Genomic DNA, 14,041 nt, shown 5'->3' with positions numbered 1-14,041 from the left:
GCTTCACAGAATCCAGAATCGCCTGAGACAGGCCTCTGGGCATATTTGCTTGTAGAGGATTTTCTTGACTGTGTTAATTGATTAGAGAAGGCTCAGATTTACTGACCAGGGCATCGTGGAACTCTATAATGTGGAGAAAACAAACTATCTGAAAGCTAGGGAAGCATCCAATTCTGACTGTGGAGGCCATGTAACGAGTTGCTTCAAGTTCCTGCCCCTTTAACTTCCCCCTCCTTCTACTCTGAGCAAAACAAGCCCTTCCTTCCCTGTTAGTTTTGTTGAGACATTTTATCACAGTAACAGGAAAAATACTGAAGACCACATGTAGAAGACAGGAGAGCATAAACTTGGTACTGTGCATTATGGGAATGTCAACGATAGCTTTTGGTTTCCTCGTTCTTTATACGCAATTCTCATTTTAAACGTTAGCACTTTAACCTCTACTTTTGTGCTGAAACCTGTTAACATGTCTAGTTTCTGTCATCCCTGGTGTTACTTCTTCACTAATGAGGATTGTGGGTACTGATACAACCTTCTTAACACACACATGTTCTTCCACTCGTTATTTATTATCTGAAGGTGTTCTTGATAAGGACTTACTTATCTGTGTGAGGGGAGATTTGGTTAAAAACTGTGCAGTTAGTTCTTATGATTTAAGAACCAATTTGCTTGAAAGACTACCCTGAGGGCATGCATCAGTGTGTGTGTGTGTGTGTGTGTGTGTGTGTGTGTGTGTGTGAGAGAGAGAGAGAGAGAGAGAGAGAGAGAGAGAGAGAGGAGAAAGACAGAGAGAGACAGAGTCAGAGACAGAGACACAGATAGAGAGAGAGAAGAGAGATGTCCAGGTCTTTGAGTTTTAAATGAACATCTCCACTTTATATAATGTAATTCTTCTGAATTACTGCTAGGAACTCTCATTGCCTTTCTATGAACTTGGAATTCCAAACATCGTGAAAAGAAGGGTCATGACTTAAGCAGTGTGGAGCAGTTCAGATAAATCATTCCACTGTGGTTTTATGCTGACCGATAGAGTTATTCCCTCTATGTGAATTCATTGCACATTAAGATGAAGCTGATGTTTTCAAGGAGTTCTCTTGGCCCGGGTGCAAGGGCCCTTTAGGCAAGAGCTCTTTAGAACCCAGCACAGAAAATATTTTGTGTACTTGGTAAGCAAATAATTTAGATGGATGAGACTCCTCTGTGAAGAATTTCTATCCTTAGAAGATGAGACCAAGGCAGGGCCAGAGGTAAAACCGACAGTATATAGTTCTGGAAAAGTACTGGGTCCCCACCTAGTAGCAAACATCACAAATACACTCTGAGTCAGTATGAACTTGCTCGTGACTTTTGTTTTTCTTTAGTACCAGGGCAAAAGCGTTCCTTTTCAATGTTGCTCCTTTTAGTATTTTGATCTGGCCATCTGTAGGCAGGATTTCCACTGCCTCCCGACTTTCATATCTTCTTCAAGCTAGAGACAAGCAGACTATTTTTCATCAAGAGATGAGACCTCCTGGCTATTGAAATTGTGCAAATCATTCCCTAGATTTGTCACTTCAAGGGGGTTTTACCTGAAAATATCTGCAGTTTGGTTTCCACTGCCTAGTTTGTTCCCTAATTAGCAGAGTTTTCCTGCAGGCAAACACCTGCATGAGCACTCGCTGGCCCAGACACGTGAGGGAACCTCCAGGTCCTCTGCAGGGACACCTTCAAACCCCTTGTTAGTGTTTTCAGAGCTTCAGGCTCAGGTTTATTAGTCACTGAAAGTGGCAAAGTAGTTCAAGCTTTCTTAAACACCTCTTCCTGACGAGTCTCCATTACCAGAAAGTAAGATAAATAACTAAATAAATACACAAGTGATTTGAGGAAATGAATGGAATTTTTCCATCTGTCAGCTTATCAAGAGTTGACATTTGTATACATATATATATACATATACATACATATATTTGTATATATATATATATATATATATATATATATATATATCCTTAGAAGTGTATCTCAGCAATGATAACCATGTATAATTCATACAGGAAAATAGATTTCTGTAAGTCTACTCAGTAGCTCGGCGTGCAGAAATAAAACAGGCTAGTTTCTTTCCAACTGAGGCTGCAGTCATTTTTCTGTCTCCAAGCTCCTCAATTCTATATTGTACTTTTATGTGTGTGTGTTTTGAATCATAAAATAATTTGTTTCCAGATGCATGTCTAAGAAAGCCCACTCAGAGGGACACAGAACAACACCATAAGTGAACTGTAGCACAGCATTTTCATGTAAATCACGTTTGATAAATATTTAAATTACTCTTTTGCAGAATAAAAGTGTCTGGATACCCTTGACATTAAAGTCTCAAATTATACTAAAGGAGATTTTTTTTTTCTAGAGTTACTCTTCCCAACAATCTGTATTATTATTTTTTCTGTTCTTACATAATTCTTCAAGACAGTTTACTGAGTAAGATGAGTGGGAATGTATCTGAATTTGATTAAAGTATCACTTGCCCACAGAAGACAAACAGCTTTTCTTTACCCTCCAAAGTCACCTTAAAAATTTGATACAGAGAGAATATGAATGCTACCTTTAATGTGAACCCTTGTCATGCTACCTAAAGTTTGATCCTGCTAATTGAGATGTCTCTGTTGCTTAAAGTGTTGAAGATAGCATTTTGATGGAAGAATGCAGTCCTGTTCAACTAAGCTGGCTCTTTACTGGCTGCTGCTTGTTAGGATTTGTATGAAGTCAGGATGTGGTTTCTATTACTGTTTTGATGTTTCGAGCTGGGCATAGAGACACACACTTGTAATCCCAAAACTTGAGAGGTAGAGGTAGGAGAATCAGGATGTCAAGGGCTACATGAGACTCCTTGAAAACCTATTAAAACACAGAAATACACAAGTACACACGAAAAAAAAATCAAACATTTAAAAGGGCAATCATATTTAAACTTTTAAAAATAATGAAATCAAAGTCTAAGCAAGTTACACATAGGTGTAAAATTAGCACTCAAACCAAAGCCAGATCTGTTGGAATACAATGTACATGTTCGGTATTTCTTTTATTTTTTTGAGATTATAATAACATGACATTTCTTACCTCCCATCCCTCCCATTTACACCTCCCTGTATTCTTGAAAATTCATGGGCTCTTTCATCACTAATTGTTCTTACATAGATAGAAGTAGGGGAGGAGCACACTGATCTATACAATCTCAAATGGTCAGCCTTGGAGCATATACAAGTAACATTATACAAATATATTATTTTTTATTAAATATATTCCATTATATTTATATTCCAATATATATTATATATTAAATTATATTCCAATATACATTATATATTTTAATATCCTTTTTATAATATGAAGATTCTTAAAACCACAAAACTTAAAAATATTGTAATTTCCCTTCTGTGTTTAATAATTAAGTTTTTAACAACACATTAAAGTTGTATTTCTAAATTTTGCTTAAGGGGCAAAAGAGTTAATTAGTAATTTTCTTAATCTAATATGCTGAAAAAGTTGCGTGCACTAGTACTTAAAATGAGATAAATCTGTATCAAAAATTTTTAAAAAGGCCATTTTTCTTGAGTGCATGTAGCTCTCACATTCTCCTCTGTGGAGTATATAGCAAGTTACCTTTAAATGATAAAATAAGTAAATTCAGGCTGTTAAATTGTCACACAGCTTCAAAATGATTAATTATCAATATGCAAATAAATAAACTTTTAGAATTTCATTGTTTCTTAGCTTTTTCAATTAAAAAGAATGTTTTGCTGAATGTTCTCTGAGTTCTTTCTTTAGTTTCTCATTTCACTATTTTTACTGATCTATATCTATATAACTTAACATTAGAAAAAGTGTTTTAATAATAAACAATTTGTATTTTTTTTCAAATCTAGATTACTATTCTTTATTACAGGAAAACTTTGTGTACATTTAACAGGTTTCACGTGATATGTTAGAAAGTATGCTTCAAAATATGAATATAGAATTTGTCCTAACATACATAGAAATAGCCTTTGAATGATCACACTTTGAACATGTATTTAAGTAATTATTTGTTTGATAAATGTTTATATATCTCATTTGCTATTGATTTAATTTTCATACTATAAACACAGCAAAGTAAAATTATTCACATTAAAAACAGATCTAATAGAAACATTAAAGCTTCTTAATGGATCTAAGATTCTAAGACTGCCTCTTTTGTGCAAGATATTTTTTATTGGGAATTAAGACTTGCTTCAATTATCAAATGCCACAAAAAGTATAACCATCAAGCTTACTATAGAAGAATACATTATACTTTGACTCATAATATCAGTATAGCTTTAACTCAATTAACTAACTTGTTAATAATCTAATCATTTAGTTTGTACATGGTATCTACAGGAGCCAACCTAATTCATCCGTCAATTTGGAGTTCAAAATATTATTTTTAAGAGCTTCCTTTAAATAAATGGCACAATCCTTTAGAGGAGGCCTAGATAGAGCTTGGCCACAAGATTAGCATATGTCTGCTCTGTTATCTGATTAATCAAGAATGCAGGTCAGGTTCTCAGGGAAGGACTTTATGAGATGAAAACTTACAATCTGGTAGTGTCTTCGAAACTACTCTTGTACTATGTGGGTGAAGGGTAGGGAGCAATGCATTACAGGGACAAGGCATAAGGAAGATGCAGTAGTCAGGGAAGGTCACATTCTCCAGAGAGCTCCAAAACTGGATGTCCCTTAAAAGTGGCCAAGAGTCCTGGATATTGTACCTGTATCACTTTGTCATAGCAGTTTCATGAGGGGATACTATCTCCTATAAAAGAGAGGTCCCCAGCTGAGGTCATTCCCTCCACAGGACTTAGTGCTGAAAGCCCAACTGTTGGAATCCTTGGTACTTTAGCTCAAAGGACAGACTGAGTAGGGACACACAGCATTAAGAGAACATGGTTTTCTATGGAGAACCCAAAAGTTTCAAGATGAAAACACCTAGCTGTCCCCACATAGCTGTAGTCTAATATTCCTGTTTTGGGACCTCATGTCTTCTTCATGAACAGATGCTGAGGACAGCTGAGAAGCCTTCATAAATGACAGCATAGTAAGATACTTTGACAAATATGATTGTTTTGTGGAAATTAATAGATTTTATGCATAGTGAACACTAATTTTTAATATCAAAATATTAAGGGAATAATTATTTTCCATATATGATAAAAACATTGTATCCAAAAACTTATTTTTTGATATTAAAGCTTTTGGGTGAAGTTGGTTTTTTGTTTGTTTGTTTGTTTGTTTGTTTGTGGGTTTTTTGGTTTTTTGTTTGTTTGTTTTTTGATACAGGGTTTCTCTGTGTAGCCCTGGCTGTCCTGGAACTCACTCTGTAGACCAGGCTGGCCTTGAACTCAGAAATCTGCCTGCCTCTGCCTCCCAAGGGGAGAAGTCTTTTTTTTTTTAAAATTAATGTACATATTCTACTTCATATTTAACTAATTCATTAATTTTTCTGATAAAAAATATTTTAGTGATGAGCGACTAAGTAATATCAGAAATAAGACTCCTTAATAATAGCAGTTTTAACAGAACAGAAGTTTGTGTTTCTCATATATAAATTTAAGCTGATGAAGCTACCCATGCAATACTAGAAATTCTGAGGCTAAATCTTCTACCTTATGGTTTATGTAAGCATTTACTAATTTCATTGGCAGGCTCATGTGGTTAAACACCAAGACCATTGCCAACCTACCAGTTGGAAAATGCAGAATCATTGTGTTCTTCATTAAATGCCATAGCTTAAAGGTTGTATCAACAGCTATCTCAGAAGTCCTTTTTGTCAGAACTAAGTCCTGAGACTCTGTTTCCAGGGGAGTTTGTGGAATGATTTAAATTTATACAACATTTCTAACAGGTTTATTATTATTATTATTATTATTATTATTATTATTAATTATTATTATTAAAGACAAGTCAATGCTTCAGTTAATTCTGACTATTGTCTGGCTTATACAGTATTTCCAATGAACAAAGAACACCAGCATCTGAAATGTGCATTATCTATTTTTATTTTGGCACTGTAGGTACTGTATAAAAAAATTGCATTGATTACAATTTTAAAATTAGATATTATTAGTTTAATATTTTCCAATTTGTTTTCTATCCAATAAAAAAAAAGCCCACAGTCATGTCTTATTTATGTCTCTTTTGATTTTCCCCATGTCTCTTGGAAATACTAAGTTCGTGCTCCAGAATGCATGATGGCAAATCGAAAATGAAGGGAATTTTCACTCTGGCTCCAACTTATTCTCTGCATTCTATGTACAGCAGTCAATGATATATGTCATCCCCTTGAACTCAGCTTCCGGAACACTCAAAGAAAAGCTCTCTACCATAACTCCAAGTGAGTTGTCTGGGCACCATTTTTGTGAATGATTTTCCCTTGGCCTTCTAGTAGGTGTTGTCTAAATGATGCCTAATGCCATGGCAGAAGAACCAACTCCTCCATCCACAGGACCAGCCTGATAGCCTCATCAGTGAGAATTAGATCTCAGTTCTGGGGGATATTATATCCTCTGTTATGTGTGCTGTTAGTGGGTACATGACCCTACCTTTAAGAATAGTACTGATATTCTATATTTTTTAGAATTACTCTCTCAATATCAAAAATTATTTCTCATTTAAATAAGAAAAATACAAAGCTATAGACTTAGGAACTCTCAGACTTCATCAACAAATATTATATATATATATATATATATATATATATATATATATATATATATGTGTGTGTGTGTGTGTGTGTGTGTGTGTGTGTGTGTGTGTGTGTGTGTGTTATTTCCCGATGAAACCACTATAAAGAAGTTTGGTGTGGTCTTAAGAGTTCCTTATAGCCAAGTCAATAAAATAAAATAAGCATTTTATTTACTTAAAACCAAAATCCCATACTAACGAAAATCTATTTGAAACTTGTCTTACATCAGCAACGTGAATGGTTTCAATATTGTATTCATCTTTTCTCATGTTTTTGTCATTAGTTACTGATTGATGACAGAACAATTACAAATAAGTATCAAGACTGGAACAGTAAAGTCATCATAAAAACTATTATTTACTTGAAAATTTGGGTCAGTCGAGCCTTTAGAAGATGGGGTCTAGAGTGCGATGTTTTGGTGATTGAGGATATTTGAAGGGATATTCTTTACATAATTGTGAGATTTCTTTGAAGAGGGTTATTGGATTCTGGCCTTCTTTTGATCTTTAGAACATGTCTTCCTGTCCATACGATGAACAATTTTGCTCCACAATATACTTCCACCATGATGTAATATGAGTCCCAAAACAATGGAGTCAATTGATCACAGACTAGAGCCTTTAAACCAGTAAGCCTCAAATGTGTTTTTTTTTTCTCTTAAAACTATTTCTTCAATTTTTTATTATTTATTTTGTTGAATTTACCAGAGATTATTTCTTTGTTGGGAGCAGTCTTACATAATGATGAGGTCAGTCATAATAAGCCAATCATAAAGGCTTCACTATCTAGTAAAATAAAGCAATATGTGACACCTTCCTGCTTCAATTTGACATCTAGTGCTAATGGTAAGGATTCTGTCCCCTAAGGGTAGCTGGAACAAATGCTACACACATCAAAAAGACAAAAATTAATTGCCTTTGTGGGACAAGTTTTTATGTTTGAAGTCCTGAATATTCGTGGGAATAGAATTGCTGTGGGTGTTTTAAAAGCTCCAGTCATTGTTATGCGGGGGATTTTCATTCTTTATCAACATCAGATAAAAAACAAGCCTTTAGAGTCTCTCCAAATGTTCTGATCTTCTTTACTGTACACTTTTAGGAAAGACTATTCCCATTACATAGAAGGAAAGATGTTTGGCTTCTGATAGGAAATTGCATTGTGTTCTGGATGGCACTGGAGTGTTGGTGCACATCTGTCTCTCAGCTGTCCAAAATTTAAGAACTGTAGTCTGGAAATTCAGTTGACTATATGTGTTAAGTTTGAAAAATAATGTTCTTTAATGGGAATTTGATGCCAAGAAATGATGGCGTTAATTTAGTTTGCATCTCTTATTGGGTTGATGAGGTAGAGCACAGACACGGAAAGCATTCGAAGAAGAGGTGCACATTTAAAGAAAGCAGCTTTGTCTCTCTCTGCCCTGTTACCAATATGCCTGTTCATCACCTGTGAGGTTCAGCAGAGTTTAGACTAAAATCATTATTTGTATGTTTTCTAAAAATATTAAAAAATAATTACTGCAACTAAAATAACAGTTGATTAAGAAATAATACTGGTTTTAAGAGCAGTTCCTGCTGTTTTGGTTCTTGACAAACACATTTCGTTATGGATTCTCTTATATATGTTAAACAATTTGAGAGCTCTTGTAAGCAGAAATGGCTGTTTAAAAATTGAGGTTGAGAGACTCATTCAGTCTCATTGAGGCTTATTTCTATGTTTCAAGTTCTTTTTCTTGATGCTTCCTTTATTTTGGAGCAGATGTCCTTTGGGTTATTAATGGTTTCTTTTACCTTTTCTACTGAGATCAAGTTTATCAATACAAAACAATGTGTTAACCCAGGAAAGTCATGCTCAAGTGCCACCCAGTCTTTGTACAATGGGCAGAGTGATACCGTACATACAGGTAAAGCACATGTTGGGATCTGTAATTTATGGATGGGGATATCAGTATGATTATAATATTTTTACAAGATTATTTTTCCCAATTTTTCACCAGTGGGCATATTGTCTTGAGGGTAAATTTGTATTTTAAATTCTCCACACACATGCCAGTTCAGCCACTGAAGCAATTATATGCCATAGACAGTCAAAGGGTAAGATCTTGCTAAGAGTTCTAGGCAGCTACTAATTCAAATGGAGATGCAAAGTGAGAATTCAGAAAGAGTCCTATCCATCTCCGAATAATGGATCCGTATGTCTGTAAAGTATTATTTCTAAGGAGATGTGTTTTATATATTCTTTATATACAATCTTGCAGTTAGTATATTCTTAACATGTAGTTATAAATTGGAAAATTTAATCCGTATTCAAATCTCCTGTGTATCTAATGGTATAGTCAGTGGGGTTGGGTGGAAAGAAGGGGGCTTCAGAGTGAAATGAAGGATATTAGATGGCAATGGTAGTGCCCAAAAGTAAAGAGAATGATAAAATAAATGAAAATAGAGTTCTAAACTGAGTCCTATGTGTAAACTATCAAAGTGTCAGACATTGAAGAAATTTTCAGTGATAAATAAGTTTAAAATGGCTTATTTCGATACTTGAAATTCAGATTAGAATTATTTAAAATTTCTGGTCAATAGTCAATACTAAGTTTGAGAGAGTAGTTTGGGGTGCACACAACGGAGATCTTCTTTACTCTGTGACTCACTAAATCCTTCTTTCCTTCCTGTGGAAACTCTGTCACTCCCGTATCTCTCTACCAGTGGAAAATATGTCACAGAATTGATTTTTGACCATGATCATAACCTGTAATAAGAACAATTTATAAATTCAAAGATCAGACAAAAAGCAAGTGAAAAAGAGAATGGCAAATGACACACTTGTATTTTACATAAAAGTAACAGTAAAATGATCAGTTCATTAAACTGGCTACATAGATTGCTCTACACAGAAAACCCAGGATTCGTCCCTGAAGCCTGAAGAACACATGATAAACAAACCTCATCCAAGGAGAAGATAAGTGGACACTGGACCACACTCCGATGAATACTTAAAAATGTGCCATTTATTATCTTAATTTGGATGGGTTTCTTTCTGAATGAAAGCATTTACCTAAGTAAGTCAAGCAAATGTAGGAGGAAAATGGGAAAGTGAAGAAAAGACTTTTCCCTTTTACCGAAAGAATATTCTAAGTGCTTTAACTGATGAATATGCACGAAAATATTCCATTCACTTCTAAATTTGATTTGACTCTGCTTAATGAGAGTGCCTTTAAAATTAAGGTCTCATTGTGCATTAAGCAGTTAATGTACACATTTTATGCATATATATATATATATATATATATATATATATATATATATATATATGTATATATATATTCTTCTTTGAAGGCTGTTGGCAGATACTGGTTTGTTGAAAATGGTTTAAACTACTGAGTCCAAAGTAAATAAACAGTTATTTATGTTCCAGAGAAAGCCTACTGACTGATGAATAGGTCATGGAGCAAACAAATCTCACATTAACTTACTTTCAATTTTAGCTGTCGATTGCCTTTAATGTCATATATATGAATATATATGTCCACATCAAAAATATAAATGCATTTTTCACTTAATAAAGTCATTCACTCACTTGGGTAAAAACCTCACTTGTACCAAGCATGTTAACACTAATCTTTCGTGTACAATCTTTTTTGTCTGTGTAGCCTTGCCCTGTGAGTAGACAGCAAACAGTACTTGAAGGCCTAACTAAGCCTACAGAGTTTTAAAATGAAGGAGCAAGAGTTAGTCATAGAGAACAGGAGGCAAAGGTTGGAGAAGTCTGAATGTGTTCTATCTCTTCAGGTTAAGATCCTTAAAGTCAAAAAAAAAAAAATAAAAAATTAAAAAAAAATCCTTTAAGTCTATCAGAAAGGCAGAGGGATAGATAGTGGGCAACTGGACAGTCTAGCCCTTTGAAAGATCTGTGACTTACAAGAGAAAATAAGCACCATTTTAATAAAAACTTCTTTTAAAAGGAAGACAATTTGAATTGTTAGTGAATTCAAAGCTTGGATGAGACTACTGACAGCTACTACACAGGAGGTGGGAGAGACCGCCTTCTTTATATAGAATACTTAGTGGGCAAGCAAGGGAGCTAAAATAGAAGACAAAGGCTGACAAGATGGTTTTGTGGGTAAAGGTAGCTCTGCAATTACTATGCAAGCCCGAGAACCTGAGTTTAATTCCTCAAATCAGCACGAAATAAGGAGAAGAGGACTAAATTCACAAAAATATTCTCTGAACTTCCCATAAAAGTCATGACATGACCCAATTCACAAAAGTGAGCCCCCTGTCCCATGAATACACTCACAGATAGGAAATAACTAAATAAATTGATTAATAAAACATCACAAAATTGACGAGATGATAAGTGTCTCCTATGTCTGGTTCTTTACTTGTTTGTATAACTAAGCACACAGGTGGGAACTGTTATCTACTATAAACTGAAGGAAGAATTATGTCAATGTGTTCAAAGCCTTGGCAAAAATGAGCACTTGTGTAACTGAAATGTTTTACTAAGCATTTCAGTAAGTGAAAACCCCATGATAATATGTATATATCTGGGATCCACTTAAGATCTTTCTACTTAATCCCCAAATAATGATAGATATTTATCTGTATTGAAAGGTCGTTCTTTTAAACCTAGGGAGAACCTTCTTGTAAACGTACAAAGAAACACGGAGAAAGCAAACAAAAAGAAACGTCTTGAAGACTTATTACCTTTTACATATTATGAGTCTTGAACTAAGACAGAGACAATAAGCAGATACAGTGTTCTTTCTATCCCTTTAAAAATGCAGAACACCTTGTCAGTCTCCAGAAGAGTCTCCCGCAAAGCAAATGGGATTTAGGTGAACATGCAATAACTTGTGTTGCCACTGGGTGGCAATGGCAGCTTTTCACTTCAAAAATATGCAAGGTGGCCATAATGCAATTTGGTCCTCATAATGCAATTTAATGTTAAGGCCCTTGGTCCCCAAGTTTCTCAGGGTAATCAGTTGCAAACTAGACTTGTGTTACTTCCATGACACAACAGTGTCCTCTTTACATTGCTTGCCTTTGGACTTATTCCCCACCTAAGACAGCAACGAACATTCCCTTATTTCCAGTCACTCACGAACTGTATAATACCAAGTGCATGAGAAAGAAAAGGCAAAATAAAATGTAATAGAAAGTAAAGCAGGTTCCAACAGAATCACCTTAATGCTTTCTGCTACTGAAAGACATTGAGCTTGCAGACAACCTAAATGTCCATTATATTGTTTTCTGTCTCAGAGCAGTGATGCTATCCTTCATTCTCTTTAGCACCTCATTGCCTAAACCTTATCTTCCCCAGGCCTGTAGATGGTAGATGACTTGCGTTAATATGGACGCAGACTTCAGAAGTGCAGTCGAGACGGTGAGCTAAGAATGCTTCCATTTTCCAGAGTCAATTCTGTTGTACATGGACAAAGAGAAAAAAAAAATACTTTGGAAAATTTTTAGATATACACATATGGTAATAAAGGGTTAGCAACAAATTTTGTGGGGAGACAGAATGTGTAGACATTTGAATTGTTATAAATTCAAAGATTAAAAATAATTATAAAAGGGTGAGATATTACCATAGGCTAAAATAGTAACTTTTTTCATGGAAATATGGGTTTAAGTGTATCCATCTGAACATAGGGCATCTAAATGTAAATAGCTTTTCTAGTTCATATGAAATGGAATGATCTTAGATTATTATTTTCATTAATATAGTAAGGTGATTATATTAATAAAGTGAAATAATATTCTACAAATGCATAAAACAAAGCAATGTAGGCACATTTCCTTTCTCTCAGAAAATTTATTCCTAGTTTCAGGGAAACCTTGGTCTGTTTCAGTGGCTTTTCCTAGTAAACAGAACTCAAGAACAAAATCGTCATAATTAATGGATATCTATGGCTAAAACAAATAACTATTGCATCTTTCTATTACCCTAGGCTTCTCTGACAGAGGAAGCATACACATAGATACCAGTTTAGATCTACAGATAAACTAGACAGGATAAAGCCAATTTTTAAATCTTTCCCTGTGTTTCCTTTCCACAGCAAGCCATACACTTATCAGTCATATACATTTGGAAAAAGATATTCTTCATAACCAAGGAGGACACATTCACTTCCTCCCCATAGTACTTTGTCTAATAGCTTTACGGACTGGACCAAGTTGAAATCTTGCACAGTTGAAATCAAGACCTTGGTACCTTGTGTACTGATGTCCACTCTATTCTTGTTATGTTTGAGACCTGTTAAATTCATTAGGTCAAAAAATATTTACAGATACAAATAAGGATTTGTAAACTAATTAGAGCTATGAAAGAGCAAGAAACTATTTCAAAATCTTCAAATACTTTGTATTAATTGAAAACACAAAGGGATACAGTTGGTGTGATTTTGTGTATAAACACATGTGTTCCTACACATACAACAGAGACACACTCAAGGGAGGAATTGGAGAGCTGAATGCATTTTTAACTTGGAAGAAAATGGGAGGTGGAGCTGTGTGCATGTTTATTGAAATTGCATGTGAAGTAGTGTTTTCCTGGTATCTTTATATTTGCAAATTAATGTGCAACAGTGACTAAGTGCTGCACTTCACAAAGGTCAGTTAGGAAACAGAGTGTTAAAAATGTGTGACCATAGCAAGACATGGCAGTGCACATCAATCATCTTAGCACCTAAGAAGTGAGGCATGGAGACCAGGAACTGTAAGCCACCCTCAACAACATAGACAGTTTGAGGCCAGCCTGTTTTAAATTTAAAAATTAAACTCAAGAATAAATGTAGACAAATAAAAAATATTGATGTCTCTCTATGGGGAATTTGTGGCTTAGCCACACATCTTGGTAGCCTGCTCGTGGTTTATGTGACAATAACATTTGCTGCTAATAAGGTATGCACACTAGAAAGTGACTGATCAAAGCTTTTCTAGAATTAAGATACATGTGGTTTAACAATCAGGTTACATATATTTAATTTTAGTGTTAAGTATGTACATGGCTTTACACATGAATTACAAAAAGTAAGAGTTTCGACGTGGGTGATACAGTCATGTGTGTCTTCAAGCATTTAGTACAAAAGCAATACTCAACATGATAGTTGCACATATTTCTGGCTCTCCTCTCCTTTTTAGCTTATGTGTTTCCCTGGGTATCGCCAAAGGGGAATTCTCAGTACAATAAAATGTACGCATTCTGTAACTTGCCTCTGCTTCTATTCTGGCTCCAGCAGGCTGCCTTCACTTGGTTAATATTTGTTCTTAGCTGCTTCCTCATTCTCTGGGCCAAGCCAGCCTTCCT

The sequence above is a fragment of the Arvicanthis niloticus genome, chromosome 8 (genome assembly GCF_011762505.2).
Source record: "Arvicanthis niloticus isolate mArvNil1 chromosome 8, mArvNil1.pat.X, whole genome shotgun sequence".
NCBI lineage: Eukaryota > Metazoa > Chordata > Mammalia > Rodentia > Muridae > Arvicanthis > Arvicanthis niloticus.
The sequence above is the reverse complement of the archived record's forward strand: the minus strand, read 5'-3'. Positions refer to the sequence as shown.